This window comes from Siphateles boraxobius, unplaced genomic scaffold, assembly GCF_051911475.1.
Source record: "Siphateles boraxobius isolate OS27281-9 unplaced genomic scaffold, OSU_SipBor_1 106, whole genome shotgun sequence".
NCBI lineage: Eukaryota > Metazoa > Chordata > Actinopteri > Cypriniformes > Leuciscidae > Siphateles > Siphateles boraxobius.
The window spans coordinates 547,598-554,601 of NW_027508707.1; positions in this window are offsets into that span (position 1 = coordinate 547,598).

The window sequence follows — 7,004 nt, forward strand, 5'->3', positions numbered from 1 at the left end:
GCAGCGAGTCTATCTATCTATCTATCTATCTATCTATCTATCTATCTATCTATCTATCTATCTATCTATCTTTCTTTTTATGTACTATTTCTTTCTTTCTAATATTTCTTTCTTTCATTCTTTCTATCTATCAATATATCTCTGCGAGAGACGATATAACAAGATGCCATGTTTCGAGAGTTTTTGTACTTTACTCTGTTATCCTTTTAATTTACACTCGTTGTCTTTGCAAGTTGTGTATTTCTTTGACTGATGTTTTCTTTTTCTTTATAGGTCACATCTCAATCATTTTTATGTAGAGGTTTACAGCATAATTATTTGCAAAAAGCAGTCAAATAAAAGTATACACTCTTTCTATATAGGCCTACCTCTTTTGTTTTTTTCATATTTTTTTTTTTTACAATATTAAAAGTTTCTGGAATTCAATGTCCCACACAGTAAGCACACCTCATTTGAGACCATTTTACTGCAGCATTTAGGAGATGCATCACTTTAGTCGACTTCAGAGGCCTATAAAGACCTCATTTTTTCAAGTAGAAAAAACTAATGGCCAGTATAGGGGATGTCCCATACAGAATGATCAACTCATATCGAACCATTTTATGGGACATCCCCTATAACAATCCCCTACTTTTTCTAACATTGTATTTGTTCACATTTGAAAGCATAATCAGAAGTAATGATGTATCCTTTTCTTTTCTTTTTTTCTTTAAGGTTATCAACCTTAATGAATCCATTTGAGGCAAACTGTTCAATTACTGTCTAACCTGCCAGAATTCACCAATACAAGAGCTGAGAAGTGATCTGGAGTTGTTCCCTGTGTCCTCTGTGTTTGGCTGATGCTCTTTTCGAGTTGGAAGCAGAAACTGATGCACATAATTCCCAGATAACTCGACACTTAGTGGTCCAGCGGACGTACCGGTCGCTCCTTTGCAGATGCTGCTCCGGGTATGGAAAGGTTTACCTCATTGCATCCGGCAGTGTTCCTCTCTTAGAGAGTTTAAACGTATTTTTTATTCTAGCATATATGATCATACATGAGTGTTGTGTTAGTGGTGTAACAGGTTTTTATTTAATCCTCGTTGATTTTCTGGTTTTTATCTGTGACTGTGTTGTAATGATATAGAATTTGAATGTGATTTTATGATTATTTTGCTCTGTCCCATGTACAGCACTGTGGTCAACTGTGGTTGTATTAATATGTGCTTTATAAATATATTGAACATTGAACAAGAGTATCTTTCACTCTGTCGTCTAGCCTGGCTAACGCCAGACCCAATCTCGTTGAGAATTGGGTCTGGGAACCACATGCGCAATTTCTCGTATTTGAGGCGTGGTTTCAGAATGCCCGTCGCAGTTTATTGGGTGCTAAGAGTGTCTATCAAATATGCCTGTACGTAGCTCATAGCCAATCGTTTCGATTATACCAGATGACGTATGTAGAGCGACAGAAATTTGACAAGGAAGAAGACGATGGGAAAGATCTTTTTTGTAAACAATGACGTTAAGCGATTATTGCCGTTTGTGCAAGATAAATATGAGGGTAGAAGGTATATATGGACACTCCACAGACATGTTTTCATCCAAAAAACCACCAAGTTTATCCGAGAGGTTAACAATATTAGGGGTGACAGTCGCACCGGAGTCAGGGGCATCGCGAAGATCCTGCCAGCGTTGCTCAAACAGAATTTCCAGGCTGGAAAGAGACTTGCCCACATTCAACTGACTGGCAGAAATTCCAAGCTTAACAGCCTCCTGTACCTGGTCATCCATTAAGGCGATTAATGGCGAAACAACTATGACGACTGGGGTCTCGCGAAGCCCCATTGCCTTAGCCACTAACGGGGCTAGTTGATATATCAGACTTTTTCCAAAGCCTGTTGGTAGCAGGGCAAAAACATCATTCTTGTTTAAGAAATGGTTTAACGCCGAAAGCTGTTCTTTTTTCAAAATGAACTTGCATTCTAAACTACTTAGACATTGTTCTAAGGCTGCATCAAAGAGTAGCTTCGCGTCTTCAGCCATGTTAAATCGATATAAACAAACTGTTTCCGTGTGTCGCATAGATGTCGTCATCGTCTAGCTGCTCCCTCCCCGTTCTGTGATTGGTTCCCTAAATGAGGCGAAAAATCTGGCCATGGTATCCAGACTGCCTTTCAGCGTGAATTGAATCGCGCTGCGGTAAGGCAGTATGGGGAAACCCAGGCTATCTGTCGTCAGCATTTCAGCCAAGAAAAAGGTTCAAGATAACGTGTTCCTTTAAAGCTGAGAATTTGGGCTTGGCCAAACACTCACATCCAGCGTGCAGCTGCTATAAGGACCAGATACGGCTGGACACCGCAAGGGTCAGCTAATGTCCTCCAGCACCAAATCCCAAAAGTGACTTCCACCTTGTGTTGTGGTTTCTCTCTTTTGTGAAATCACTTCTCAGAGATCTTTGATGCCAGAAATTTTAGACTTTAAGCAGCTCACACATATATACCATACATCCTTTTCCAAAGATGGTAACACACACTGTAAAAAATGATGCAGGGGGGTGTTAAATACAACCTGTGCAAATCAGTTTTTATCAAATCAATTTTACTTAAGTATGATAGTTAGCAAAATATATACACATACGAAACAAACCAAAAATAAATTGCCTTGCATTCCACAAGGGGGAGTAGCACTGAGATTTATCCTTGCAGATTTAAGAGTTTAATGAGGATTAATTCCTTTATATTAGTGCTATAGCCTGGAATAATTTACCTTGTTGTATAAAGATACAAATTGAAAGTGTTTTTAAAAAACGAAGTTAAAAAATTGTTTTATTATCACTAACTTAAAAGGGATGAAGTGTGAGATGATGAACTTGTCGATGAATTCTCTCATGATCTGTTCCTATATTTTGTAAACACAATGGAAATAAGCCATTGGCTTTTTTGTGTATTTTATCCTCGACAGTTTTTGAAATGATGTACGATCACTCTTTTTACAATTTTGCATGCATTCAATTATTGTCTAATAAATCAATCAAATATTATTATCAAATTTAAACAATAAATACCATTTTGACATTTTTAATGTTGCGTGTTGTAGCTCCTCAGTTCAAGCGGTTCTTCACTGAATACCATTTCTTCCTTTTTACTCATTTCTAAATAAACTATCATGAATAAACTAATCATGTCTCATGTAATCTTTCAAACTAAGAAATCCTGAGAGCAATGTTGCATTTACCTCATAAAAGTCATTTAATAAACTCATTAGACGATTAAAAAAATAACTCTAGAAAATAACTTTTTACACTATATTACATATTTATTTCATGTACATTTATTGTTCTGTATATCTGAATAAATCTAACATTTAGCCATTTAACAATTTAAAACAAAGTTAGCATTATAACTTAATTCTTATTAACTGTGATCGTGAAGGGTTTGCTATCCTGTGGCTCCCTCTGGTGGACAACATTAGTATTCATCCCTGAATCGAATTGACAGACAGTAAATGTCTGGGCCCGTATTCATAAAGATTCTAAGAATCCTCTCAGAAAACTCTTAATTTAGCTTTAAATCTTTTACGTAGGAGTCTTAGCTTAAGAGCTATTCAGGACCGATCTGAGAGCAACTCTGAGTAAGGAAAAGACAAAAACGTTCATCTTAGTGAGGAGGCGGGGCTGACCCCGTTGCTATGCATGACACAATCCGGCTCTGACACAATCTTTTGAAAAACTGTGATTGGTTGGTTGTCCAAGAAGGAAAAAAGAGTGATTTTAAGTATAGGGTCTAAACCCTTCACTTTAAAATTACATGCGTAATTTTTCCTATTCGGCCGTTCTCATACACACACAGACATTTTATATGTGTATATAAATCCTTTTATTTATTTACCATGTTCAATTTCCTATAAGGTTAGCGCGTCTCTAATAAGATCAGTCACAAACATGATCCCTGCACGATCTAATATTTAGCGTCTTATTAACTCACTGTCATCTAATTGTCTGCAACACATTTCTTCTCCCTCTTCGTCTTTCTGCCATTTTCTCCTCTGCTAAAGAAACTCTTAAAAGTCCTCATCCGTGCTCCTAGCAATTTTGACCTCAAGACCTCTTTTAAGGGTTAAGATGCTTTCTGAATTACTTTTTCTTTACGAGGATTTTTTCTTTAATTTTAAGAGTAAACGCCCACATTTCTAAAAAATTTCTTAGATTTTTGTCACTATGGATCTATTCTTTTCATTAAGATTCTTAATGAATACGATACTTTTTTTTGGAACGACATGGAAGCATATGGAAGCCTCCGTGGACCCGCGTGGACCTACCCGTCACATGCATAGATATTATATAGAGATATTATATCTATATGATGTCTATGGTCACATGTATAAAGATAATAAATTCTTCGTTTACGAGGATACGTCAGATAATTGGCAGAGGTATTTGTACACCATTGAGGACATATTTATGAATAAAAATATTGATTTTAGATAATAAAATACCTAAAAAAACTACACATAGTCCCTCTAATGATTATTTTATTACTTATAATATAGCCACATCAAATTCAAACTCAACGATTCATCGTACCTTATTTCACTGCTTTAACAGTTGAATTTTAAACTTCCATTTTGTAGATAAACAGTAATGATACATACATAATTTGTTATTTCACTTTTTAAATGGTTATTTAATAATTACATTCAGTCCTGCATGAACAGTTTGTTTGCAGATTCGATGTGCGCTCACGTGCTCTGCTCAAGCACGCGACTTCGGCATATGAGTGATTCGAATTTGAGTTGCTATGGCGACGCTTGTTATGAATTCTGACTGCAAATAGCCTCGGTGCACAATGGGCGGAGCGAACGTTCGATTTCATTCAGATTTGGCGTATCAATTTCCGGTTATGAGCCTGTCGATTTCACTACTAGAATTTTACCACAGAATAGCAGCCGCCGCTAGCAGTTCTTACTTTTCCTTTTCCCGGTGTCTTTCGGATTTACCGGCAGTGAGCGTCAGCGACATCCACAGGATCGTCGGTGCCCTGTCCCGCACCCCGACAAGTAAGAGGGACAAGGGATTTAAAATGTACATTTCTTCGTACATTCACAACTATGAGGGTAAGTATTTAATTGCATTGGAGGCATAAACAGAGCAGTAGTTGCCTCAGACAGTCAAGCTGCATTATTGAGCCTAAAAACAGGAAAGTCATGCAGACTATCTAGTCTGCATGACTTTCCTGTTTTTATGCTCAATAATGCAGCTTGACTGTCTGAGGCAACTACAGCTCTGTTTATGCCTCCAATGCAATTCATAAACAGCCAATTAAGAGCTAAAGCAATGGCAGTGAGTTCAAGAATACACTGCAAGATAATCAGCTTTTGATTGACGTCTGTACTTCCAAGTCAGAGAGCACCTGTCCATCATAAGCTCACTATCCAATCAGAGTAGATCACTGTTTAGCCCCACCCCCACGAGAGGTTTGTCTCAAAACAGCAAACGAAAAACTGCGAAGCGCAAGCGAAATCTGTGGCAATGCATTCAGAATCCACTACTTGCGAAAACGAATCTTTGAAAAACATTAACAAAGAATGAAGCATATTTGAAGAGCCTGTTAAATTTGTGCGACTGAGTTCATTTTTTTCATTTTCATTGTGTTTCTTCTTTTGTAATGGCATTTTGATAGTTTCTGAAAAAGTTACGTTCAGTTTTATAAAGTTACGTTCATTCTTTTTGAAACAAAAATAATTCCATACATGTGCATGGTTCCCCACTGGGCGACCCCCACGTGTGTATTTCCACTGTTAGCCTCCTTGAGCATGTGTCTTTCCCTCGGCAAGCCACCGTGCCACCTCTGGAGTTGAAAGATTCCACCCTACGGGTTGGACACTCCAGAGTTCTTCCGTATGCTCTCGGGCCATACGTGTATTCCTAAGACCTCCCTTCGGGCGGGCATGGTTTGCATATTTCCACTGAGATATGCTCCCCAGTGTACCTTGGTATTCCTGTTTTAAGTTGGAGTCCTTCGTCCGTGCCAGTCTCACGACAGGGAGCTCACACTTACGCAGGGCACTGTGAGACATTTGAGAGGTGGCGTGATTGGACTGATACCCCCATTTCGTTGTCACTTGACGTAACTCGGAGTGACTACGAAAGGGAATGTCTCGGTTACGTATGTAACCCTCGTTCCCTGAGTAGGGAACGGAGATGTTACGTCTTCCTGCCACCTCCGCTGTTACACTGGAACGCCGAGTTCAGTCTTGGCTCCCCAGCAGGAAACATATGTGACCCGTCACAGAAACCAGGGACACAAGTCGGCAGCACAACTTTCGAGCAAAATGAGAAAGAAGAGTTTTTTTTCAAAATTGGTGATTTTAAATTTTTTGGAGAATCTGTTAATTGAAATCACGAAGAAGCCTCTCCATGTTTGAGATAGCAGTATTGGTATATTTAAAAGCTTACATTTTGAGGTTGAAATCGGCTTGTTTTTGGAGATTCTAGCATGCAGTAGGGGCGTGGCGTGTCATTGTCTGTGTGTATTTCCATACTGAATAACCCGGCGCTTTTGCCCCCGCCCTCCAAGTGAACCACATGGCTACTTATTATGCTGTGCTCTGGCCGGCTCTCTCTGATATCAAAATTTAATGAAGATGGATGCCGCAAAGATTGTCGCAGACGAGCTGAACCGTCTGGCAGTTACACCGAAAATGTTTTCGCCGCACGTCGTGGGCTCGGGAAACTGAACCGGAGGTATGGGCGCGGCGCGTGCGCCCTCAGTGCTTGAATACGGCGGCTCGGCTCGCTGACAGCGGTGGCTGGCTGTTTCATATGTGACGGAGGATCGAAATAGAGGATGCAGTTAAGACCTTTGCTGCGATGAAGGCCTGCCGTGCGTGTTTCTGAAATGTAAGTTAAGCTTCATTTGCTCTTTAGTCGTTATTTAAGATGCTGAACCTGCTGATGATATAATGTGCTTGCGGACATTTCATTTGTGTGTGTATACGCACATAAGAAAGTGGTGTAAAGAGAT